We start from the raw sequence: 27,685 nt of genomic DNA, 5'->3' as shown, positions 1-27,685 counted from the left end.
TGGTCTAAAACAAACTCCCCCAACCTGATAATCTTACTATTTACCAAACATCATCTTTGATATGTCTTTTTTCATTCCTGAAAGGCAATTGTGTATTCTAGTAAATAAAAGCAGATGGGAAATGGAGACTCAGTAGAACTTGGTCCCTTGCACCAAGCTCACAACTGGCTTCCCCCACAATTTCCAAATTTATATTTCTTGTTTTGTGTAATTAATTTGCACATCAGCCTTTTCTCCAAGTCTTTGAACCCGAGGCCACGTGGACTGTGGCTTCACATTTGGCATCCTTGACTGGGACTTGGAGAAAAAGAATTCACCAGAACGGAAAAAGAAATCACTGGGTGGGTGGTAGAAGATTAACTGTGTCCAAAACTCATGTTAGCTGCAGAAGCCCATGGATCTGTAAGTGCTCGAGTAATTCCTTTTGTTTCAGCCAGATCATAATGGGGCAGAATTCATCGAAAGGGGAGAGACTTTCTTGTAGACTTTTGGCTTGCATGCTCAAGGATAAGGGAATTGCAGTGTCAGAAGATCTTTTACAGTTTGTACAGATTAATATAGAATATAATCCATGGTTTTCTGATGAGGGTACATTGGATGTTGAATGTTGGGAAAGAATAGGTCAGAACTTGAAAGAAGCTCAACAGCAAGGGAAAAATTTGTCTTCAAATTGTTTCTCCTTGTGGAAAACAGCCTTGCATTTGCTAGAGCCTTTCAGAGAAGAAAGACCTCCTCCCTTTGCACCCTCTGCTCCTAAAGAGAAGCAGAAAGATAAATTGGAGGAGTGGCCTTCATGTCCTGATTCTGAAACATTTAAATTGCCACTAATAGAATCACCTATGCAAAGAGCTATCTGAGAAGGATTAAAGGATATGACTGTGGAAGATAGACTTGCTTTTCCTATTATACAGGTTGCTAACCCATAATTCCCTAATCAAGTAATAAGACAGATGAAAGATTTGACTTTAAAATGATAAAGTCCTTGGGTGACAGTGTGATACAGAATGGCCCAATAGCTCCATTTACTGTAGAAATTATAACTAACATTTCTGATGCATTCCTAGCTCCTTATGATTGGTATTCTCTGGCCCATGCAACTCTCGATGGAGGAGATTATTTGCTACGGAAGGGAGAATTTTTAGAGAAATGTCAAGAACAAGCCTGTTCAAATCTCAGACAGAATGTTCTGATAACTTTTGAGATGCTTGCAGGACAGGAGCATTTTAGTGACATCCAAAATCAGCTCCTCTACGTCCAACAGGCGTATGAGCAAATTAGACTTCGTGGAAGAAAAGGCTGGTGAACTTTACCAGCAAAAGGGGAACCTGAGGGAGCCTTTAGTAAGTGCATGCAGGGGCCCACTGAATCATTCTCTGATTTTGTAGCTCACCTCACTAGAGCCGTGAGATGGCAGATTCAACATGAGACAGCAGGAGACATTTTGACTCAGCAATTAGCTTATGAAAATGCCAATGCTGATTGTAAGAAATGTTTAACGCCTCTAAGAAAAAATAGTTCCATCACAGAAATGATTCGAGCTTGTCAGAATGTGGGGTCAGGCATTTTTCAGGAAAGCTTACTAACTGCCGCAATTACAAGAAGGAAATCATGTTTCAACTGTGGACAACAAGGATATTTTAAAAAGGAATGTAGGCAACCAAAAAGAACACAAGGTGGCACTTTAGGAGAAGGCATGAGCATTCTGCCTCCCAATTCTAAATTCCATAGAAATGGGCAGCCTTTAAGAGAATGGCCAGCCACTGGGAAATGGCCAGTTGTTAAATAAGGGGAGTTTCCACCCTGCCAGGCCCACAGTAGATTCCCTCATTCACCTACACCAGGACAAAGAATTGCTCAGTTCCTGCTTTTACCTTATATTCAGCATGGTGAAGTTATAAATAGAAATAGAGGAACACAAGGATTTGGAAGCTCAGATATATATTGGATATAGGAAATTAGCAAGACCCAACCTATGATCAATCTAAGAGAAGAGGGAAAACGGTTTAAAGGTTTAGTAGACACTGGAGCAGATGTTAGTGTTATCAGTAAAGAATTCTGGCCTCCAAGTTGGTCCATGGTTGAAGCTATAGGCTCTATTATGGGAGTTGGAGTCCCTGATAACACCCAATGCAGCACTGCAGTGTTAAAGTGGCAAGATGAGGAAGGACAAACAGGATGGTTTCAGCCTTATATAGTCTCTGAAATTGCAGTCAACTTACGGGGCGGGATGTTTTAGAAGGTTTACAAGCTTGTATTATTACCGGCAAGGGACAACAGTTCACAGGAAGACAAGGATTAGAATATCAGCTTTTTTAGGAGTGGTCACTGCTCAATCTCCTCACCCCCATGCTGAGCCTATACAATGAAAAGATGATAGACCTATATGGGTGGATCGTGGCCATTAACCAAGGAAAAATTAACTCATATTCATGAATGAATACAGAAACAAGTAGAGGCTGGTCATATAGAACCTTCCAATAGTCCTTGGAATCCTCCTATGTTTACAATCCCTAAGAAGGCAATAGGAAAATGGTGATTGTTACGTGATCTTAGAAACGTTAACACTACTATGCATACCATGGGAGTATTACAGCATGGACCCTCAGCACCTTCACAAATCCTTCTAGATTGGTCTCTTATAGAAGTAGATCTTAAGGATTGTTTCTTCATCATCCCCTTGGCACTGCAAGATAAACAAAGATTTGCCTTTTCAGTGCCATCCTATCTAATAATAGAGTAACATGTAAATTACCATCACTCTGCTACATCCACGATTGGGCGGCGGGAGGCTGGGGGGCGGGACTCGGGGTGGCCTATCCGGCCATTGAGAGGCATGGATCCGCTGCCACTGAGGGGAGCTACCCTGCTGTTGAGAGTTGCAGGGGGCGGGAGTCCCACCCCCTGCGCCTCTCAACGGCCAGTTCCGAGGCTGCTGAGGGGGCCTGCCACGGACACCCAGCTGCGCCTCTCAACGGCAGGGTAGCCAGGTGTCCGCGGCAGCCCCCCTCAGCGGCCGCAGACCATCAAAAGTGGGGGAGCTGGGTGCCTGTCTGCTCCGGCACCAGGCTTTTCAGGCCTGGTGTACCAGCGGACAGGCACCCAGCTCCACCGCGAAAAGCAAAAGCATGTAGGGGACCCTACACGTGCATGATTCAATCATGCACTGGGCCTCTAGTCTATTAATAATATAGAGCCTATGAAAAGCTATCAATGGAATGTTTTGCCTCTAGGAATGGTCAATAGCCCTACTTTATGTAAAAAATACGTAGCTCAAGCTATTCAGCCTTAAAGGAACAAATATTCCCAGTGTTATATTGTCCATTATATGGATGACTAGCTCCTAGCGAGTCCATGGGAAGAATATACTTTAGCAATGTTTTCTCAATTAGAAAAGGAACTTCCTAAATGGGGATTAAAAATTGCTCCAGAAAAAGTACAGAAAGAAATGCCTTTCAAATATCTAGGAAAAATAATTGAAAAACCAATGTATTAGGCCTCAAAAGGTGGAAATACGAAAAGATTGCCTCAAAAATTATTAGGAGACATTAATTAGTTAAGACCTTATCTAAAAATATCTACAGGAGAAATGAAAATATACTTAGAGGTGACTCTAATCTTTCCTCATTCCAAGTATTGACAGATGAAGCTAGAAAGGAGTTACAAAGAATTGAGCAGGCAATCTCCTTAGCCCAAATGGCATGGGTACTGCCTGAATTGCCTTTATTGGGACAGATTAATCCTACTGCAAATAGTCCCACTGGAGTCATCTTCTAAAACAAAAACTCTCTTGCTATTATTGAATGAGTCCACTTAGGACATCAATCCTCTAAAACTGCAGTTACATATATAGAACTTATGACTCAGTTGATATTACAACTTAGAAAGCAGTGCGGACAGTTTAGAGGAGAAGAACCCCAATGTATTTACCTTCCCCTCTCTGGGAAGCAATTAGAAATGTTATTTCAGACTGATTTAAATTGGCAAATTGGACTGAGTGGATATTCAGGAGCAATTAGTTGTCACCTACTAAAAGACAAATTATTACAATTTCTATACTATACCCCTATTATTATACCAAAAAATACTAGGCAGGAACATATTCCTGGAGCATTAACTGTTTATATTGATGGATCATCCAATGGCAAAGCTGCTTATCATACAATGAATTTAGACCAAGTTATCCTAACCAGTCATACTTCTGTACAAAGGAATGAATTAGAAGCTATTAAGGTTGCATTACAGGATTTCTAAGAGCCTCTTAATATTATCTCTGACTCTTCTTATGCTGCAGGTTTATTAAATAGAATTGAAACTGCTTGTTTAAAATGGTCCGGTGACCAAAGTTTATTTTTACTATTTAAACATGTTCAGCAGATTGTACAATAGAGACAATATCCTTCTTATATCACTCACATCAGGGCTCACAGTGTATTACCTGGCCGGCTAACAAAAGGAAATGTACATGCTGATCAATTGGTTGCTTTATTAAAACAGGCCTCAGAGTCTCATCAGCTTTTACATCAGCCTGCCAAAATGTTGTCTAGACAATTCTCAATCACTGGACAGCAGGCAAAACAGATTACCAGAGAATGTCCCACTTGCATGTTACATCTGCCTCAAGGGCCTAACACAGGAATTAACCCTAGAGGTTTGCTAAGGGACCGTATCTGGCAAATGGATGTAACACATTATACTCCCTTTGGACTGAGAGCATTGCACGTCTCTGTAGACACATTTTCAAAAGTCCTATGGGCTACTGCATCTACAGGGGAAATAGCAAAACAGGTTACTAATCATTGCCTAGCTGCTTTTGCCATAATGGGAATTCCAAAAATTATTATAACTGATAATGGGCTTCCTTACACAAGCTGTCATTTCCAGCAATTTTGTAAAAAGTGGAAAATTCAGCAAATTACAGGAATACCATATAATTCCCAGGGACAGGCCATTATTGAACACCAAAATCAGTGGCTAAAATCCCAACTTGAAAAACTAAAAGGGGGGATTATGATGGAGAAATCACTTGTGGGTAGGCTGCACCAAGCCTTAATTACTTTAAATCTTTTCACTTCCACTGCTCCATTGGCTGGCTGGCCATGATGACATCGTCTACAAAAAGAGTTTACAGTGACCACATCACCCGGGGCTGAGAAGGGACTAGAGGCCACACTCCTGATGGCACGACATCCATGGAGTTACACTGGTGTCAGAATAAAACAAAGGAAAATGGTCTAGTCAAATGGAAAGATCCCGAGTCTGGTTTATGGAAGGGACCCAACCCATTGCTAACATTTGGTTGAGGATATGCTTGTATATTTCCAGAAAACTTCTTCAAACTTGTGTGGATTCCTGCAAGAAATATTAAACTGTAACATGGATCCAAGAGAGGAACTGGCCAGATTAATGAGGACCTTGGCTTGGAGCCACAACTTGCAGCTTTAGACAATCAGCTACCCCAGCCACAGACAGCAGCAGCCCCAGACAACACACTGAAGACAAGGAGTAGAAGAAGAACATGGTGAACAATGAACAGCCCAGAGATCATTAGGGAATAATAAAGAAGATGATCCAGAAAGCTGAAAGAATTTGTGAAGAGATCAAAACCCCAAGAACGCCTGAAAATGTCTTTCTTGCCATGCTGGAAGTCACCAGGTGTGCGGTAATATACCAAGGGCTAATGGGGAAGTCCTCCCTGGGTAAAAACCCTTACATGTGCTGATCCCCCACCTAGAATAGTAAGTATATGGGCAAAGTATAATTACACGGGTGTCCTCACCCAGCTTCCCTTTTTATGACACAGAATCAAACTACTTCTCCTTTGTGTGTAGAATTAAAGAGAGGTTTTTCTGGCTAGCATTGACACCAAAGGAGGAGGAAGCAAAAACCTAAATATAATTACTATCACTGCTTGCTCCTTGGAGAGGCAGAGAATTTAACATTACTAAGACTTCCCCCCACTAAGCCATTATCTAAAAAGTCTTATGAATGGCACTCACCAGCAGCAAACTTAAGAACCATTTTTTCTTTTGATTGAAGCCCCTATGGGTCTGCGTATAGTAATAATTGCACCCTGAAAAAGAAGGGAACTGCATACTACCTATATATTAAAGCAACTCACTCCCTCTCATGGTATGGAGGAGGATTTGTTTAATCTCAATTACAGCATGATAATTGGTCTCTGCAAAATAATCAATGGAAAACATCTGCTGCACTTGCACAAATAAAGTGATATAGTTTTAGCTATAGCTTAAATAATTCCATTCATACCTTATAGGGAACTTCCAACAAGACAATATTTACCACTGCTTGTGTCAATGAAAAATCACCTTCTTGGTGCTTAGGGTAAAAATAACACCATTCTTGGTATTTTGGAATTACAACAGCATACTGTATAATTATCCTAGCAAACTTACAAACTAATTTTTTAGATGCCTGGCAGCAATTCAAAGAAATAATTTACTCCTTTTCACTGGATCTTCTTACTTTTGCCTTTTAGCATAACCACTATTGCCTGTCTCATTCTTGTTCTTATATGTTTAATTTTAGTCTGCAGATGCGGAATAAAAGTCTTAAAAGAGTCCAAGCTCTGCAAGTGGCATATTAACATCTATTAAGAAATTAAAGAAGAGGGAAATGCTGGGACAAAGATCAACAGTAATTCATATAAATTCGAGAAGTCTGGTCAGAAGGCGGAATAGGGCTTTTTGATATTCACAGGGATGAATATTGACATTTTATTACCTACTGCTGACTCAATGGCCTAAAGCAAACTCCCCCAAACTGATAATCTTACTGTTTACCAAACATCACCTTTGATATGTCTGTTTGCATTCCTGAAAGGCAATTGTGTATTCTAGTAAATAAAAGCAGATGGGAACAAAGACTCAGTGAAACTTGATCCTTTGTACCAAGCTCACAGCTGGCTTCCCCCATAATTTCCAAATTTATATTTCTTGTCTTGTGTAATTAATTTGCATGTCAGTCCTTTCTTCAAGTCTTTGAACCCGAGGCCATGCAGGCCATGGCTTCACACCTTCCCAGGGCACCAATGGTAAAGGTCACTGTAGGTGACTACAAAGGCCACACCCCACCTGGTTCCTTCAAGGGGGAATGTCAGAGCCATGGTCCACTGCTCCATTGGCTGGCTGGCCATGATGACATCGTCTACAAAAAGAGTTTACAGTGACCACATCACCCTTGGCTGAGAAGGGACTAGAGGCCACACTCCTGACCAGATTGTGACCTATAACCATGATGCTGAACCAACCCTCCAGCTTCATCCCTGAAGCTCACGTGTGAGACATGAATTGGGGGAAGGGAGCCAGGTGAACTGCAGTGGAATTTTTATCACACTGTAGCCCCCTCTCCTCGCTGAGCATGGGTTGATGTTCCCGGAGGCTTTTTAACTGTTGGGTCCTGGGGAAGAGCCACTCCATCACCATCACTGTGATTGGTTACCACTGTCCACCCAACAGGTGGTTGTCGGGTGACATTTGTTAAATAAATTAGTTAATAATCTTCACTCGGCAAATGAGCTTCTTCTAAATATTCACCCCAGAGTTTACTCACCACAGTTACACAGTTTCCTCCTTGCCACATTTTCACAAAATCCCTATTGTATTAGCTGTGTATGCTGCTGTAATAAAACCACAAACTTCATGACTTAATGTGATTCCTTACTTCACATTTCTGTAGGTGAGAAGTCCCGCGTGGCCATGGCCCAGCTGACATCCAGGTGCCTGCAGGCCGGGCTCCTTTCTGGAGGGTCTAGGGAGCAGTTTGATTCTTGCTAATTCTGGTTGTTGGCAGAATTGAGTTCCCTGCGGTGGTGGGACAGAGGGTGCCATTTCTTGCTGGCTGTCAGAAGAAGCTGGGAACACTCCAGCCTGGAAGCATCTGGAGTTGTTGTCCCAGGAGGCAGATGTGAGGGAACAATTCAGATGAACAGAGGGCATGGGGCACAGAGTCCCTGTCGTGGAATGACTGCTGGTAGGGCTGTTGCTCATGTGCTGACTGCAGTGTCGAACTGAGTCAGCAGGTAGTGGAGGCCTCCAGAGAACGCATTGAAGCACAGGTGGAGAATGTTATGAAATGTTCCGTGGGAAGAGTATTCTAGAAGAAATGTACACAGTGGCTCAATGGGGTCCGTGGGGCCCAGGAAGGGAGCATCGGGTGGGTGTGGGGTGCTGGGCCCACCAGACCATCACCTGGCAGGCAGAGCCTTTGCTGGCTGCCATGGTCCGTTCACCGCCTCCTGAGAGAGAGAAAGGGCTTTGGCCTGTCACTCAGTCTCCCAAGGACTCTCACTGAACGTTTTCTGAATGAGTCACAAGTATCCATAACAACTGCTGTCTGGCTCTGTTCATTACCCCACAGCCCCGCCTGGTGTCCCCCAATATCTCTCCTGCCCCCACAAGTCTAGCAACTTGAATGAAATTCTTTGGCTTTGGGAAGAGGGTACTTACATTCACCTCAACACATGCCTGCCCCAACCCCAATCACACACACACACACACACACACACACACGCACACACACACACACGCACACACTACCATTGCCTCTGAAAAGAGAAAAAGAAAATAAAAAGGCCAGATAATCTCAAAAGGCTATTAACAGAGCAATTTTTCATGTTTAAGCAATTTACTCATATTCTACCTAAAAATTAGTCAGGACTAGACTTGGCCCAGGGATCTAGAAATGTTTTCTTTGTCCAGGGCCGGTGTTGATATTTTGGCTGTGCGGACCACGGGGTCTCCTCCACAGCCCCTCTTGTAGCACAATCTTAGGTGGAAGGGTTGGCTGCTTCTGGTAAACCCTATGTACGGGCTGACATTTGAATTTCATAGAATTGGGACACGTCACCCAGTAAGTTTTAGTTTCCCTGTGTCTCTGGAACAGGAAAGACCAGTAGGAGGAGGGCTGCAGAGTGCCGCTGCCTCCTAAACTCAGGACTTTTTGTTCACTGAGAAATCTCTATTGTTTAAGCCAATAACACAATCTGACAGACACCCCAGGGTGGTGGTTGGGGAGCTGAGGCCTTTAGAGCTTCAATCCCATTCTCCCACACCTACCACCCTCATCAATGCCAGTCTTCTCTCCGTCCCTCACGCGTGTGCAATAAAATATGAAGTGAAACAGCTCAGAGAAGAGGCTTTCCAGGGGCGATGGTATCACAGCCGAGTTAAATCCAGAGAGGGCTTCTCACCGACCACCTAGTGGATTCCCGTCCTCTGCTGCATTTAGCAGGAACCCAGGGCTGACCCAGCTTCTTCTTCATGGGAAACAGGAGAAAGACTCGCTTCTCAGGGAGAACCCCGGGAGAATGAAGGCGGAGACAGGGCTGTGCTCCCACCACCAGGAAATGCCAAGACTGCCCGGAACCCCTGACGCTAGGGCACAAGTCGGACCACCCTGAGGGGATGCGGAGCTCAGGCTTCCCGCCTCCAGAACTGAGAAACAATTGTCTGTTTTTGAAGCCGCCCCGTTGGTGGCACGTTGTGCAGCGAGACAGACCGAGGGAACAGAGTTCAGCTGCACAGTGGCTGCCACGGTGTGAGGTGTGGAGAGATCCAGACAGAGATGGGGACGGAGGGGAAGAAATCTTAGCCCGTGTACTTCACCTTCTGCAGCAGCAAACTCTCCGGGCTGCCTCGTGCCCAGTGAAAGGTTCTTAAACATTAACAGGAAGAGAAGTACATTTGTTTCACTTTCAAAATTAACAATCCATGTAAAGCGGAAGCTGCCACTTGGACACTCCCCAGAGACCAGTCTATTTTCTGGAAATCACTGGGGGTGGGAGGGCTCCAAAAAGGGGAGATGGGCACATGTGCAGTGAAGACAGGGTGATGGAGGAAAGGGGCTCGCCTGTCAGTCTAACCTGGGAACAGAGGTCATTGGCTACAAGGGTGCACCCCAATGCAAGGCCCTGAAAGTCAGTGAATACACAGACACCAAAGAATTCTCTCTCTGTCTGCAGAGGGGGGCCCGTGGGCAGAGGCGGGACAGGAAGGCACCTGGGGAGAGCGAACCCTACAGACTCGCACCAAAAGCTTCCCTCTTCCTCGTCTCTCCTCCCCTGTCGGCAGCTGGTCGGCCCAGGGGAGCTGCAGCTGCAGGTGAGGCCTGTGCAGGCTCGCTGAGGGTGGGGAGCCCAAGGCGCCGTTCCCCGGGAGCGGGCAGCCACTTCCCGGCTCTCGGCTCTCGGAGGGAGTTGGGGGCCGCGCTGGAATGGGCCTGGAGAGGAGGGGGGCTGCCCCTCCCCACTGCTGAGTGGGGCGTTGCGGGTGGGGGTGGGAGTGGGGGTGGATTCCTAGCCCAGACCCCATCCCAGGAGCAGGTCGGGGACTCACGCCCCGTCTAGGGTGCTGGATCTTGGGGGACAGGAAGCAGCATCTGGGCCTGGCTGGCTTGTGTGTGTGTGTGTGTGTGTGTGTGTGTGTGTGTGTGGCGGGGTTTGGGGGTGCGGGTGGCGAGAAAACTGACCCGGGCCGGATGGGTGAGGCACCCAAAACTTGGGGAGAGTGGAAGGCAGAGAGAAAGACTGAGAAACATCCATGTGAGATAACGGACCGGGGAGGAGCCTGCAGTCAGGGTCTGTGCCCTTGGCTGGAACTGAACCTGGGACCCTTTGGTCCACAGGTCGATGCTCTATCCACTGAGCAAACTGCCTAGTGCAAAATACATTTAATTTTCAAAATTGAGCTATGAACTAGTAGAGTGTATACATATTTCTTTGGGACGCCCCGTAAAATATAAAACTCAGGTAGTGCACTGAGATTATACATACACATACATGTATATTGCATATAAATATATATATATGATCTACGAAATAGATCCAGAAATATTTACATTCATGTGAAGCAAAGTAAAGGATTACCATTGTAAATTATATAAATTTTATTTTTATTTACTGGGTCTTTTCATTTTAAAATTGTTTATAACAAGGAATAAAATGCAATAACCGTCCCTGAAAATAAGTGGAAATATATTCCCCTCTCTGAGATCTTAAAATTTCAAACGTTCAGATAATTCAGAGAGTGCAGGGAGCAGAGGCCTCCAGCTGCTGCTCTGAGTGCAGTGGGAGCCCCTGGAGGCTGAGGGGAGGCGTGAAGTGAGGGAGCAGGAACCTTAGGGCTGTGGTGTGGAGCTTAGACTGAGGGGCCCCATGGAATCGGGGCTCAGAGAGGGGGGTCCTGTGTTAATCAGAGTGAGATGCTGGAGGCACGGACAGGCTGTTGCAGGAAGTGTGGACAAGGGGAAGTTTGGGAGTACAGTGGACAGCAGAGCCCAGGACATCCAGGAGGCCAGGGCCAAGGGACGTACATGTAAGGTTCATACTTTAGGGTGGTTTTCCATGTTGGAGTCAAAGGTGAAGAGTCTCCCAAGCAGACATTTGAGAGGAGGCTCTGGGGTCACCAGTGATGGTGGGTACACCGGGTGTCGGCCCTGGGGAGGCAGAGGTCTCATGTGGATTCTCCATCTTCCTCCAGGTCGTCATTTCTACCCACTCCTTCTGGTGTCTCTGTCTGCACAACAGCCCACAATGGTGAGGTCCCTGGCCTTCCATCTGCACCACCTCCCCATCTGCCTCGCCTTGGTCCAGCTGCTCACGCCCTGCTCAGGTAGGGAGCATCTGCATTTATGTGCCTGGAGCGGTTACCTCTAATGCCCGGTCAGAAACTTGGACTCCTCCCACACCTGGGAGGCCCATCCAGACTGTACACCTGTCAGGACTGAGTTCCTGTCTAGGTGTTTCTTACCTCATCCTCCCTACCTGGGACACCCTCTTACCCTCTGGCCTTCAGCTCCCTCTGATACAGCACCCCTTTCTGCTCACCAGCACAGTTTGCTGTGATTGGACCCCCTGAGCCCATCCTGGCCATGGTGGGTGAAGTTGCTGAGCTGCCCTGTCATCTGTCTCCGAAGATGAGCGCTGAGACCATGGAGCTGATGTGGGTGCGATCCAACCTCAGGCAGGTGGTGCGTGCATATGCAGATGGCAAGGAAGGAACAGAGATAGCAGAGTATCAAAGGAGAACGTCGATTTTAAGAGAGGACATCGCTGAGGGGAAGGCTGCTCTGCGGATTCACAACGTCAGAGCCTCTGACAGTGGAACCTACCAGTGTTATTTCCAAGATGCCAATTTCCTTGCAAAAGCCCAGGTGGAGCTGAAGGTTGCAGGTGAGCCTGAGGGTGTTCTGAGCTCCTTCTGTGGGCCCTGGGGACACAGGCCACGCCCACCTCAGGCACTTCTGCCTTCACACCAGCAGCTGCCTCCCTCCTCCTCCTCTGCTTCTCTGGGCCCTTGACAGACACAGGTTCTCCTGCAGGAAGGGCTCCTCCTGAACCACGTGAAGACGCCCCTCCTGCAGCCTCCAAGGTCTCAGCAGGGTCGTGGGGTCGGGGCAGGAAGGCTGAGGAAACCTCCCCTCAGTGGGGGGCAAACAGATGAGTGGGTTCAGCTCTGTTCCAGGCAATGGACCTGGGGCCTCCAGGTGCTCCCTGCTGTGGGTAAAGGGAGGCTGAGCTGCAGGGACATCACCTGTGCTGCCATGTCCTCCAGCCAAGGGCCCCAGGATCACACCTGCAGTTGAACAAGTTGAGTTAAGGTCTAGTTTCGGTGAGGGAGAACACACAGGTGTGCAAACATGGGGTGTCCACATGAGGGGGTGTCAGGGAGACTTGGTATAACTTTTGGGCTGATAGGCAACTAGGGGAGTTTGTGGAAGGAGGCCTTGGCTCTGGATCAGATGCTGTCAGGAGGGTGTGGGGTGTAACTGGTCACTCACAGCCAGGACAGGGGATGATTGCTGGTTGCTGTGTTCTGGACACTGTTCATGTTTTATTCTGTGTTCAGACCTGATGACTGAGTGGACTTGTTTGGTCCTGACCCATCATGGGGACAAAGCATCCTTGTCTGATGCTGCTGTTCCGTGAAATTGTTCATGTCCAACATCATTTCTCTTTCTCAGGACACAACCCTGCCTTGCACAGGAAGGAAGGAAGGAAGGTGGGGGTGGGATGTCCTGACTTTCTCCCTGCAGGGTTGTCCCTTCCTGAGACCACAGCCCCTCTTAAGAAATCCTTCCCTACAGGACTGGGTTCTTGCAAGTCTTCAAAAGGCTTCCTCCCACCTCCCCTGGGTTAAGAGTTTAGGGACTGGTGATAACAGCTCACTGTTCCTGGCCCTGGGTCAGCTCTCTCCCATGTAGTCATTCCCCTTCCACAACCACAAAATAAAATTCCCCCGATTCCGAAGACATGAAAAAGAGGCTGTAAACTCTAGATTCATGATATCAAGAGTTCACTATGGTGACTTTCATACCAGAAACAGCGTGGGCTGCAGCAAAGAAATGTGCATATTCTCCCCACAACCTGGCAAAGCCTCAAGCTCTCACAGGACACAGGATAGATAAGGGACGGGAGCATGATCCGCCCAGATAAGGGGAATGACTTACATGCTTAGGGCGGGTGAGGACCAGTTCCAAAAACCAGCACCAGGCAGGGGCAGGAGTCCAGGTGTCTCTGAGGGGATCCATGGGACACAGTCTCTGTTCTGGCCTAGATCCAGCTGGATCTAGCTCGAGGGTCAGACAGTGGTCACCTCATGGAACAGGCTCCCCTGCACAGCACACGTGGTAAACAGCTCCTCAGTGAACACTGCCCACGTGATCTAGTGGAGTGTGCCCCATTCCTGAGGGGACCCTCACCAACACAGAGGCCTCCCCATGACTCTGGCTCACTCTTCCTTCCTAGCCCTGGGCTCTGATCTTCACGTTGAAGTGAAGGGCTTTGAGGATGGAGGGATCCGTGTGGAGTGCACGTCTGCAGGCTGGTACCCACAGCCCCACATAGAGTGGAGAGGTGACAGGGGAGAGAGCTTGCCCGCCATGGCAGCGCCTGGGGCTGCAGATGGAGAGGGTCTGTATGCAGCCACGTCGTCTGTGATCCTGAAAAGCGGCTCTGAGAAGGGGGTCTCCTGTGTCGTCAGAAACCCCCTGCTCAGCCAGGAGAAGACAGCCAGGGTCTCCATTGCAGGTGAGTGCCCGGCCCCACACTGTGCTCAGCTGTGGCCACTGGGAGAAGGAGGCCTGACTGTCTGCTGCTGACCTGGGTCTTTGCAGTGAACATAAGGCTCAGAGCAGAGACCTGGGTGCCCTTTGCCCTATGAAACTGCTTATGTCACAGACATTTTCTGAGCATTCCAGCTGCTATCCACTGGGACAGGTGATGGGGATGGGGAAATGGTCAAGGTCAGCAAACACATGACAAGGTGGGAAATATGTGCAGACACGTCCTAGAGAAAGGGCTAATCTCCTCAAACATAGAACAGCTCAGTAGAAAAATGAATGGTTTCCAGAGGAAATACCTCAGGAAAGGGTATCCTGTCTCCCCAAACAGGGAGATGTTTTCACCTGTGAGATTGGCAGCAAACAAAACCATGTCGTTGGTAACACTGATGGCAGGATTGTGGGGAGACAGTCACTCTTTGGGACAGTCACTCAACTGTTTGTTGCTATAATTTAGTATATTTTTGTATAAATTGACACAGCTTATATTGGGGGGCAGTAGAGCAATCTTAATCCAAACTACTTATTTATTGACCCAAATCCCAGTTCTAGGAATTTTTCTGACAGATCAGCTCAAGGTTGTGTGAAATCACTGCTGGACAAAGTCATTTCCTTTTAAAAATAACATATTTATTGATTTCAAAGAGGAAGGGTGGGGGAGAGGGAGATAGAAACATCAATGATGAGAGAGAATCATGGGTCAGCTGCCTCCTGCACACCCCACACTGGGGACCAAACCCACAACCCAGAAATGTGCCTTTGACCAGAATGAAACCTGGGACCCTTCAGTCCATAGGCCAATGCTCTATTCACTGAGCCAAACCAGCCAGGGCACAAAGTTATTTCTTAGAGCATTGGTTATAATAACAAAATGTCAGAGACAGTGCAAAGGCCACCCATGGGGACTCCTGTGCAGTGGAGGCTGCCCTGTGGGAGAAAGCACAGACGTGTCTCCATGCTGAGAGGGAAAGGTCCCCAGGACCCACGATGCACTGAGAAATGAGCTGTGGATCAGCTTCTGTAGATGCTGCCTGTGGTGTAAGCAAGAAGAATAAGATGTTTATGTTTTATATATATACACTAGAGGCCTGGTGCACAAAATTTGTGCACTGGGGGAGGTGGACTTGTCCCTCAGCCCAGCCTGCACCCTCTCCAATCTGGGTCCCCTCGGGGGCATCCCTCTCACAATCCAGGACTGCTGTCTCCTAACCACTCGCCTGCCTGCCAGCTTGATTGCCCCTAACCGCTCGCCTGCCTGTCTGCCTGATTGACCCTAACTGCTTCTGCCTGCAGGCCTGATCACTCCCTAACCCAGTGATGGCGAACCTATGACACGCGTGTCAGCACTGACACACGTAGCCATTTCTGACACGCGGCCGCTGAGGCGGCCACATGCCGAGGATGAAACATTTGCTGCTCCTGAGGATGAAACATTTGCGACTAGAGTCTTGGAGTTAGTTTTTTCCTCAAAGTGACACACTACCCGAGTTATGCTCAGTTTTTTGGCGAAGTTTGACACACCAAGCTCAAAAGGTTGCCCATCACTGCCTTAACCACTCCTCTGCCATCCTAATCGACACGTAACTGCTCCCCTGCCAGCCCGATTGCCCCCAACTGCCCCCCCCTGCTGGCCCAATCACCTCCCCTGCCCTCCCCTGCCGGCCTGGTCATCCTGAACTACCCTCCCCTGCTGGCCTGGTCACCCCAACTGCCCTCCCCAGCTGGCCTGATCACCTCTAACTTCCCCCTCATGCTCACCTGGTCACCCCCAACTGCCTTGCCCTGCTGGCCCGGTTACCCCAAACTACCATCCCCTGCTGGCCTGGTTGCCCCTAACTGCCCCCCTGCTGCCAACCTGGTCGCTTTCAACTGCCCTCCCCTGCTGGCCTGATTGCCCACAACTGCCTTCCCCTGCTGGCCATTTTGTGGCCACATGGGGGTGGCCATCTTGTGGCTACATGAGGGCAGCTATCTTGTGTGTGAAGTCATGTTGGTCAATTTGCATATTACCTCTTTATTATATAGGACTAGAGGCCCAGTGCACAAATTAGTGTACGGTTGGGGTGGCCTAAGGGATTGGGCCAAAACCCACAGTCTAACGCCGCCTGCAGCTCCTACCTGCTGCTCCCACTCATCTTGGACCCACTGAGCCTGCCATTGGTTCACGCCCAATCAGTCCTGATAGGGAGAGGCTCGCACTGCCCCAGCAGTGCTCTCCAGCCATGAGCCCTACATCTGGCACTCTCCCAAGGGGAGTGGCCTGCGGGATAGGGTTGAAATCAGCTCTCTGACATCCCCTGAGGGATCCCAGATTGCGAGGGGGTGCAGGCCAGGCTGAGGGACCAGTGCACAATCAGGCTAGGGAGGGACCTGGGGAAGGCTCCAGGGCATGTCTGGCCTATCTGCTCAGTCCCTATTGGCCAGACCCCAGTAGCAAGCTAACCTACCTGTCAGAGCATCTGCCCCTGGTGGTCAGTGCACGTCAAAGCAACTGGTCGACCAGTTTACTGTCTGCCCCCTGGTGGTCAGTGCATGTCATAGCGAGCAGTCGAGCTGCCTTAGCATATCATTAGCATATTACACTTTGGTTGTTCAGTTCTTCTGCTGTTCAGTCTATTTGCAATTACCTTTTTATAGGATATATATATTTAAGAGATTTATAAATATATAAATATATATATATATATATATATATATATGTATATATATATATATACTAGCTTTCCCGTTGCAGGAAAAATCCTGCAATAGGATTTCCTGCTGCACTCTACCCCGCCTCCGCTCCGCCCTTGTCCCCCGCCCCGCCTTCTCCTCCAGCCCGCCCAAGTTTCCCTTCACCCCCGGCCCCGCCTCCGCCCCGCCCTTCTCCTCCCCCTGGCCCCGCCTCCGCCCCGCCCTTCCACCCCCCGCCCCCCCCCCCCCCCGGCTTGCTTGCTTCTTCGAAGCTTTAATCCCTTCTGCAGCTGTTGGCTTCTTTGGACGCTGTCTTGATATGCAAATTAGCCGCCATCTTTGTTGGGGCAATTTGCATACTCATCCTGATTGGTTGGTGGGCGTGGCTTGGGTGTAGCGAAGGTGCGGTCAATTTGCAAATTTGTCTATTATTAGATTAGATATATATATTTAAGAGATTCCACTACAAGCATTATTATTATTTCAGTGTAATGCAATTTTTTTTTCTTGTCTAAATTTTACATATGTTTCCTTTTTCCCTGATTGACTCCTCCCCCGCAAAGCCATTCTCACCTCAGTGTCTGTGTCCATTGGTCATGCAAATATGCATGCATACAAGTCCTTTGTTTGGTCTCTAACTCCCCACCTACCCTGCCATTTGACTCTGGATCTATTTTTGTTCATCAAATTATGTTGATCATTATATCCCACATCTGAGTGAGATCATGTGATATTGACCTTTCTCCAACTGGCTTATTTCTCTTAGCATAATGCTCTCCATTTCCATCCATGCTGTTGCTACTGGTAAGAGTTCCTTCCTTTTTATAGTGGCACTAGAGGCCTGTTGCAGGAAAATTCCTGCAAGAATAGGGCTTCTGGCAGGCTTTCCTCATGCCACCACCACCGCTCCTGCCCCCCTCCGCCCTGCGCTTTCCCTGTCGCCTCTTCCCCCCACCCCCCCACCCTCCACGCTTTCCCTCCTGCAGCCGCCACTCCCCCTGCACTTTCCCTCCCACCGCCACTGCTGCCCCGCACCCCACGCTTTCCCTCCCACAGCCACTGCTGCCCCGCACCCCACGCTTTCCCTCCTGCAGCCACCGCTGCCCCATGCTTTCCCTTCAGCTGCCGCCCTGCACTTTTCTGCTGCCCGCCCGCCACCACAGCTGCTGCCCACCACCCGCGGTTTCCCTCCCACAGCTGCCTTGCTTTCCACTTTCCCTCCCTCTTCCTTCTATGCTGTCTTCAGGCTTCACTCCTCCCTCCCTCAGCATATGCAAATTAACCGCCATCTTTGTTGGGTTAATTTGCATACTCGCTCTGATTGGCTGTGGGCGTAGCAAAGGTACGGTCAATTAGCATTTTCTCTTTTATTAGTGTAGATTAGTGTAGATAGTATTCTATTGTGTAGATGTATCACAGTTGTTTAATCCATTCATGTGCTGATGGGCACTTAGGCTGTTTCCAAATCTTAGTTCTTGTAAATTGCGCTGCTATGAACATAGGGGTGCATATATCCTTTCTGATTGGTGTTTCTGGTTGCTTGAAATATAGTCCTACAAGTAGGATTACTGGGTCAAATGGGAGTTCCCATCTTAACTTTTGAGGAAGCTCCACACTGTCTTCCGCAATGGCTGCACCAGTCTGCATTCCCACCAGCAGTGCACGAGGGTTCCTTTTTCTCCAGATCCTCACCAGCACTTGTGCTGTGTTGATTTTTTGATGATAGCCATTCTGACAGGTGTGAGATGGTACCTCATTGTTGTTCTGATTTATATCTCTCAGATGATTAGTGACTTTGAGCATGTTTTCATCATTTTTTAAAAATATATTTTATTGATTTTCCACAGAGAGGAAGAGAGAGGGATAGAGAGTTAGAAACATCGATGAGAGAGAAACATCGATCAGCTGCCTCCTGCACCACCCCCCACTGGGGATGTGCCCGCAACCAAGGTACATGCCCCCGACCGGAATCGAACCTGGGACCCTTGAGTCCGCAGGCCGACTGCTCTATCCACTGAGCCAAACCGGTTTTGGCAAGCATGTTTTCATATGTCTCTCAGCCTTCTGTATGTCCTCTTTCAAAAAGTGTCTACTCAGGTCCTTTGCCCATTTTTTGATTGGATTGTTTATCTTCCCTTTGTTAAGTTGTATGAGTTCTCTGTAAATGTTGGAGATTAAACCCTTATTAGAAATAGCATTGGCAAGTATGTTCTCCCATGCAGTGGGCTTTCTTGTTGTTTTGTTGATGCTTTCTTTTGCTGTGCAGAAGCTTTTTATTTTGATGTAGTCCCATTTGTTTATTTTCTCCTTAGTCTCCATTGCCCTAGGAACTGTGTCGGTAAAGATATTACTACGACATATGTCACTTCGCTGTCTATGTAGTCTTGTAGGATTTTTATGATTTTTCATCTTTATTAGTGTAGATTAGTGTAGATAGTATTCTATTGTGTAGATGTATCCTTCCTTCCTTCCTTCCTTCCTTCCTTCCTTCCTTCCTTCCTACCTTCCTTCCTTCCTTCTTTCTTTCTTTCTTTCTTTCTTTCTTCTTTCTTTCTTTCTTTCTTTTTAAAAATATTTTATTGGTTTTTTTTTTTTCAGAGAGGAAGGGAGAGGGATAGTTAGAAACATCAATCAGCTGCCTCTTGCACACCCCCTACTGGGGATGTGCCCACAACCAAGGTACATGCCCTTGACTGGAATCGAACCTGGGACCCTTCAGTCCACAGGCCGACAGCTCTATCCACTGAGCCAAACCGGTTAGGGCCATTTCTTTTATTCCAGATGAATTTTTGAGAGTTTGTTCTAGATCTTTGAAATATGGCATTTGTATTTTAATGGGGATTGCATTGAATTTGTAGATTGCTTTGGGTAGTATAGACATTTTAATGATGTTGATTCTACCAATCCCTTAACATGGTATGTTCTTCCGTTTGTTTATGTCTTCCCTCTCTCTCTCTCTCTTTTTTTTAAAATATATTTTATTGATTTTTTACAGAGAGGAAGGGAGAGGAAGGGAGAGGAATAGAGAGTTAGAAACATCGATGAGAGAGAAACATTGATCAGCTGCCTCCTGCACACCCCCTACTGGGGATGTGCCCGTAACCAAGGTACATGCCCTTGACCAGAATTGAACCCGGGACCCTTGAGTCTGCAGGCTGACGTTCTATCCACTGAGCCAAACCGGTTAGGGCCCTCTATCTCTCTTTTCAATGTCCTGTAGTTTTCTGAGTACAGGTCTTTTACCTCCTTAGTTAAGTTAATTCTTAGCTATATTAAATTTGTTGGTGCAATGGTAAATGGGATTGTTTTTTCATTTCTCTTTCTGTGAGTTCATTATTGGTGTATAAAAAAACCATAGATTTCTGGGTGTTAATTTTGTATCCTGCTACATTCCAAAATTCATTTATTAGGTCTAGTAGTTTTTTGATGGAGTCTTTTGGGTTTTCTATATATAGTATCATGTCATCTACGAATAAGGACAGTTTTTCTTCTTTTCCAATTTTTTTTCTCATATGTTTATGGTTTATTTTTTACATTTAAATCTTAGATCCAACTGAAATTTACTAAGTGTTGAGGCAGAGATTTAAGGTTCAACTTTATTTTCCCCCCCCCAGAGAGATAAACAGTTGTCACAAAACCATATACTAAACAAATCATGTTTTTCTTTTTTAACTAGGATTATTTTATTTTATTTATTTATTTATTTTTAAATTTCTTTATTGATTAAGGTGTCACATATTTGTCCTCATCCCCCCATTCCCATCCCACACCCCTCCCCACGGATTCCCCAACCCCCTGTTGATCTTAACCATTGGTTAGGCTCATATGCATGCACACAAGTCCTTTGGTTGATCTCTCCCCCCTCTCCCCACCTTCCCCCACCCTCCCTCTGAGGCCTGATAGTCCGATTGATGCCTCCTTGTTTCTGGTTCTGTTCTTGTTCATCAGTCTATGTTGTTCATCATTTCCCCTAGATGAGCGAGATCATGTGTCACTAGAAATATACTTATAAGAACTGAATGTGAGACTAGCAATAATAGTTATGCTGATAGGCAAATGAATCAGTCTGTAGTGAGTTTCTTTCTAGACCAACAGTTCTTTTGAGATCCAATTTCAATGTCCACCAGTTCCTTATGTGTACATGTCAGCACTGACTTTTCAGCTCTGGATGGTGGACAAATGGTGGTAATGCAGGTCCGACTCCCTCTGGTTTGGTCTCAGCCGGACCCAGAGGCACGGCTTCACCCGGATCAAGGGGCACACGGCCTCACCCGGACCTGGGATCTAGCTTCACCTGGACCCAGGGGCGCGTGGCATCTCCCAGACCCAGGGTCACACGGCCTCACCCGGACCCGGGATCCAGCTTCACCTGGACCCAGGGGCGCGTGGCCTCTCCCAGACCCAGGGGCGCATGGCCTCACCCGGACCCAAGTGCGTGCAGCCTCACCCGGACCCGGGACCCAGCCTTACTCGGATCCAGGGGCACACGGCCTCACCCGGACCCGGGATCCAGCTTCACCCGGACCCAGGGGCATGTGGCCTCACCCGGACCCAGGGGCGCGTGGCCTCTCCCAGACCCAGGGGCGCGTGGCCTCACCCGGGCCTGGGACCCGGCCTCACCCGGATCCAGGGGCACACGGCCTCACCCGGACCCGGGATATAGCTTCACCCGGACCCAGGGGCACGTGCCCTCTCCCAGACCCAGGGTCGCGTGGCCTCACTCGTCTTCTTTTCCAATTTGGATGCCTTTTATTTCTTCTTCTTGTCTAATCGCTATGGCTAGCACTTCCAGTACTAAGTTGAACAGGAGTAGTGAAAGTGGGCATTCCTGTCTTGTTCCTGTTCTTACGGGAAATGAGTTTAGTTTTTGCCCAATGAGTATGATGTTGGCTATAGGTTTGTCATATAGGGTTTTTATTATGTTGAGGTATGATCCCTCTATTCCCACTTTGCTGAGAGTTTTTTATCAAGGAAGGGTGTTGGGCTTTGTCAAATGCTTTTTCTGTATTGATTGATTTAATTTTGTGATTTTTGTCTCTCAATTTGTTTATATGATGTATCACATTTATTGATTTGTGGATATTGTACCATCCTTGCATCCCTGGAATAAATCCCACTTGGTAATGGTATATGATCTTTCTAATGTAATGCTGGATTCAATTTGCTAGAATTTTGTTGAGAATAGTAGCATCTATGCTCATCAAAGATATTGGCCTGTAGTTCTCTTTTTTTTGTGGTATCTTTATCTGGTTTTGGAATTAGGGTAATGCTGGCTTCATAGCAAGAGCTTGGAAGTGTGCCTTCCTCTTGAATTTTTTGGCATAGTTTAAGGAGGATAGATTTTAGTTCTTCTTTGAATGCTTGGTAGAACTCCTGTGTAAAGCTGTCTGGACCAGGCCTTTTGTTTGCTGGAAGATTTCTGATCAGTGCTTCAATTTCTTTGGTGGTGGGGGATGGCAATGGTAAGATATGTACACATATAATACCTTAATAAAAAAAATTGAAAAAAAATTTCTTTGGTGGTTATCGGCCTATTCAGTTTTTATTCTTCCTGATTGAGTTTTGGGAGCTTGTATTTTTCTAAAAATATGTCCATTTCATCTAGGTTGTCCATTTGTTGGAATAGAGTTGTTCATTGTATTTTTTGAAAATCCTTTGTATTTCTTTGGAATCGGTTGTTACTTCACCTGTTTATTTGGGTCCTCTCTCTCTGCTTCTTGGTGAGCCTGGCTAGAGGTTCATCAATCTTGTTTATTCTTCCAAAGATCCAACTCTTGGTTTTGTTTACCTTTGTATTGGTGTGTTTTGGTTTGGTTTGTTTGTTTGTTTTTCTCTATGTTATTTCTGCTCTGATCTTTATTATTTCCTTCTTTCTGCTTATGCTGGGCTTTTCTTATTGCTCTCTAACTCTTTGAGTGGTAGAGTTAGATAATTTATTACCATTTTTTCTTGTTTTTTTAAGGTAGGCATGTAGAGCTATGCACTTCCCTCTCAAGACTGCTTTCACTGTGTCCCATAGATTGTGGATTGTTGTGTTTTCATTGTCGTTTGTTGCCATGATGCTTTATATTTCTTCTTTGATCTCTCTGGTAACCCAGTCATTGTTTAATACCATGCTATTTAGCCTCCAGGTGTTTGATTTTTTATTGTTTTTATTGTAGTTGATTTCTATTTTTATGCCATTGTGATCTGAGAAGATGCTTGATATGATTTCTGTCTTCTTAAATTTGAAGAGACTGCCTGTGCCCTAGTATGTAGTCTATCTTTGAAAATGACCTGTGTGTACTTGAGAAGAATGTATATTCTGTGGCTTTGGGGTGAAATGTTCTGAAGATGTCAATTAATTCCATATGATCTAGTGAGTCATTTAGGATTGATGTGGTTTTTTTTTGTTTAGAGGATTTAGCCTGTGATGTTAGTGGGTATTAAAGTCCCTCACTATGACTGTATTGCTCTCAATCTTTCCCTTGATATCTTCCAGAAGTTTTTTTATGTATTTGGATGCTCCTGAATTGGTGCATATATGTTTACCAGAGTTATTTCTTCTTGTTGGATTGATCCCTTTAGTATTGTGAAGTGGCCTTCCTTATCTCTTGTTATGGCCTTCACTTTGAAGTCTAATTTGTGAGATATCAGTATTGCTACCCCAGCTTTTTTTTCATTTCCATTCACCTGAAAAACCTTTTTCTATCCCTACACCATCAGTCTATGTGAGTCCTTTGTTCTGAAGTGGGTCTCCTGTAGACAGCCAATATATGTGTCATGTTTTCTTACCCATTCAGCTACCCTATGTCTTTTGATTAGGGCATTTAATCTATTTACATTTAAAGTTATTGATAGGTTCTTGTTTGTCACCATTTTATTCTTCATGCCTGTGTTCCTTCTTCCCTTCCAATTTCTTCTTTTTACACCAGACCCTGTAGCATTTCATGCATTGCTGGCTTGGTGGTAATAAACTTTCTTAGTTGTTTTTTGTCTGTGAAGCTCCTGCTTGCACCCTCAACTTTGATTGATAACATTTCTGGGTACAGTATTCTTGGATTCAGATGCTTGCTTTGCATGATTTTGTATATTTTCTTCTGTTCCCTTCTGGCCTGATGTGTTTCTATTGAAAAATCAGTCGATAGTCTGATGGGAGATCCCTTGTATGTAACTTTCTGTGTCTCTGCAGCCTTTAAGATTCTTACTTTATCGTTGGTGATTGCCAATTTAATTGTAATGTGTTTTGGTGTCTTTCTTTTGGGGTTCATCTTGTTTGGGACTCTGTAAGCTTCTTCGACTTGTGTGAGTTTTTTCTTCCTGATATCAGGGATGTTTCCTGTCATTATTTCTTCAAACAGGTTTTCTAATCATTGCTCAGTTTCCTCTCCTTCTGACACCCCTCTTATGCAGATGTTGTTTCATTTCTTGTTGTCCCTAAGTTCCCTTATGCTCTCCTCTTCTTTTTTAAGTTTGTTTTTCCAGTTGCTGCTCTGCTTGGGTAGTTTTTCCTATCTCATCTTCTAGCTTACTGATGCTGTCCTCTGCTTCTTCTAGTCTACTGTTGATGCTTTCTATTGTGTTCTTTATTGCAGCAATGTCATTCTTCATTTCTTCTTGGTTCTTATTCATTTCCTCTTGATTTTACACATATTGTTGAATTTGTATTCCATCCTTTTCAGCGTCCTTATGACCATTGCTCTGAATTATTTCTCTGACAAATTGCTTGCCTCCATTTCATTTACTTCCTTTTCTGGTGATTCCTCCTTTTCTTTTGTATGGGGGTTGTTTCTTTGTCTCCCCATGTTTGATAATCACAGGGTATCTGGTTATGTAGTTCTCTCTCTCCTGCACTGACTTAAAGGCACAAAATACAACAACAAGACACAACACATAGGGCACCAAACACAAATGGATTCATGATCCCAATAACCCCAACTAAAGGTGACTACCAGAGAAAAAAAATTAGGGGAGAGAAAAGAGTACATAAATGATATTGAGAAAAGGAAAAAATGCAAGAGAGAGAAGAAAGAGAGGAGGAAGGGGGGGGGGATTATATGTATGTGGGGAGAAAACTCCACAAAACCAACAACTACCCCCAAAAATGCAAACAACAAACACAGAACAAATACCCAGATGAGTCTGAGGAGGCAGAGCTTATTTCTCTCAGGTGATCTGTGACCTTTCTGTCCATGATTGCCTCACCAGCTGTGTTTAATTCTCCAATTCTGGTGGGTGTTATTTGATGCAGCTGTTCCTTCCCTCTGCTCTGTGAGAAGTTGCAGGACCCATCCGTGTATTCAGTCACCACCTTGTCTCCCCTGGACAAACTTTATAGGTGCCTGCGGCCGTGGAGGCTGAAGCCTCCGTGTTTGTGGGTTTGTAGCTGAGGCAGCTGGTCCCTGGGCGTTGTGGTTTTAGGGTCCTGGGAGGTATCCAAGGCCTCCTTGGTTCAAGGTAAGGCTGGTATTCCAATCACAGATGGTCTCCCCTCGAAGATGGTGTGGTCTCCATGACAGAGCTGGCCACTCTGGGAGAGATTTCAGCAGCAGTGGAGGGTGCCCAGCCAGGGCAGTCTAGTCTGCCAGTCACCAACAGTCTTGCGGAATACAGCTGTCCCTCACTCACACATACAGACACTCCCTGCACATCCATGCACTCTCCTTTCGCTCTCTCACTCACATACTATCTTGCAGCCAGCCATATCGTCGTCGACATCTTAGATCTTGAAGATGTTTATGATTTTAAAATGAATAAACTGTCACATGGCTCTGACATTGTGTCAGGTACTTTTGAATGCTCTGCCGATTAGGACACTGAGAACAGATGGGCTAAGTCATTGATTCAAGGTCACAGAGCTGAAGACCCAGAATGTGACCCAATGACCTCCAGCCCCAAAGGTCACCTTCTGAGTCAGCAAGTTAAGCCCCTGATGAGAGGCTGATAAATGGGGTTGGAGAGTGGAGAGGAGACGATAATGACTGTGTGCACATTATACTCTATTCCCATGTGAAAGCCAGGCATTAGGACACTAGTATGTGTGACAGGAAGAGTTCTGGGCATGTAGGGAAGAGAAATGTCCCTTCCCCACCCGAGAGATCCCGCGCCCCTTCAGGCGAGCAGCTGAACTTTTGCTCCACAGGGGCCATCTTCTCCAGCGCACAGCCCTGGTGGGTAGCCTTTGGGGTGACCCTTCTGGCTTTTCTGGGGCTCCTGGTTGGAGCAGTGATCTCACAGAAGAGAAACCAGGCCTCGATCCAGAAGGAACAGCAGCAGCAAATCGCCAATGGTGAGGCCTGGCTGCAGGTGGGTGGGACCTCCCCGCCCCAGGCTGCCCACCCACCGCTCGGGTCCTCTCCCTAAAGCCCCTTGACAGCACCTCCTCTTTTGGCTTATTTCCAGAGAAGCTGCAGGACGAGCTCAGTAAGTAATGATCCCTCGCCACGGGGTTCTGGTGTCCCTGGTTACCCGCCTCACCGACCCCTCCCATTTCCCCTTCAGGGTGGAGGAAGGAGCAGTACCTGGCACGTGAGTACCTGGACCCACATCTGAGACTCTCTGCTGGGACCTGTCCAACCCCTTCCTCACCCCTGACCGCCCAGGGGAAGGAATGAGGACACTGATGGGGGAGGTCGGGCAGGGTTTCCTCCCTGGAAAAAGGGGTCAGGCTCTCTCCACCAGGCCGCTTGTACCCGGATGTCCAGGGAACCCCAGAAAGGAGAGGGGAGATGGACTCAGGATGGGAGGCCCTCCCTCCCTGGCTGCTCTACAGGATCTATAGGCTGCTGAGAGGAAACCGGAAGGAGAGAGAACATTCTCTTCAAGAGGAGGGGCTGGTATCAGTTGTCTCAGATTTATCATAACTGCTGAAAAGCAGTGTCTGAAATTCTCTCACTAAGTCGCCCAATTCTTTTTGGGAAATGGCAGGAAATCATGCAGATTGAGGCAGATGGGTTCTAGCACACACATGCATACACATATGCACACGGCAAGCCTAGCCACGTACAGGAGGAAGACAGTCACCTCGGATGCCAGCAGCATGGGATCCATGACCCCAGTGGGTACCTGGCCCACGGACAGCACTGCGCCCTGGATATAGTGGGATTCTCCTTCTCCCTTAGAGGAAGGCTGCTCATTGCCACACCCCAATGGCCAGCATCACTGCAGTTGATGGGTCATCATTAAGGAACAGAAGGGGGACTTTCACACAAGCCCTGTGAAGCTGAGGCAGATCTGACCATAGACCCGGCTCCTCAGTGACTAAGTGGCTCATGGGAGGAACACAGGGTGGACATGCTGGGCACAGGGATGGTTCTCCGGTTGGCGTGTCAGAGATGGATGGCACAGGATGTCATCACGCTGCTCAGAATGATGTGCAATTTAAAACGTATGAATTCCTCATTTCTGGAATTTTCCATTTAATATTTTCCAACTGTGGTTGACAGAGGGTAACTGCAACTTCAGGAAGGGAGGCGATGGTTAAAGGTGACTGCTGTTCAGACACGTACAGGACAGACCTGCAGGTGCAGCTGGGAAAGCCCCACTCTGTGCCTGTGGGTCATTGGGTGCAGGTGACCTTAAAGAGGAGGGGGAGCAGGGAACTGAACAGGCAGAGGGAGGGAGGTGGGGGTCAGCAGGAGGAGAGAGGAAAGGACTCAGAAAGGACAGGTGAGGTGACTGCTGTCTTCCTTTGCAGGTGACAGGGCTCAGGCCTATGCTGGTGAGTGACTCGTGCTCTCTAGTTCCTGGCACCTGTGTACAAAGCCCTTCAACCCTCTCTGTGCTGGTGAGGGGTCGTCAGACCCTGCTCAGAGCTCATGTTCTGTGGAGGACCACTCTGCCTTTCTGGACACCCAGAGAACCTTCCAGATGCAGCGTCCCCTCACCTCTGACAAACACCCACACCTGGGCAAGGCCTGGCCCTGTCACCCACAGCCCCACCGTGATGGAGGGAAGC

The 27,685-nt window shown here is 47.0% G+C and overlaps 1 long non-coding RNA gene and 1 pseudogene across 1 annotated transcript; both read left to right on the top strand.

Moving 5' to 3' along the window:
* LOC129147934 (butyrophilin subfamily 3 member A2-like) overlaps positions 1-27,685 on the top strand; it is a 101,306-nt pseudogene that overhangs the window by 70,123 nt on the left and 3,498 nt on the right.
* On the top strand, positions 26,141-27,487 carry LOC114233566 (uncharacterized). Its single transcript, XR_008555161.1, has 3 exons — positions 26,141-26,151; positions 26,230-26,256; positions 27,425-27,487. It is a non-coding gene; the product is annotated as an uncharacterized LOC114233566 (long non-coding RNA).

Source organism: Eptesicus fuscus, chromosome 22 (assembly GCF_027574615.1).
Source record: "Eptesicus fuscus isolate TK198812 chromosome 22, DD_ASM_mEF_20220401, whole genome shotgun sequence".
In the NCBI taxonomy this organism is placed as follows: domain Eukaryota; kingdom Metazoa; phylum Chordata; class Mammalia; order Chiroptera; family Vespertilionidae; genus Eptesicus; species Eptesicus fuscus.
Note: the sequence above shows the minus strand (reverse complement) of the source record. Positions and strands in the feature narration are given on the sequence as shown.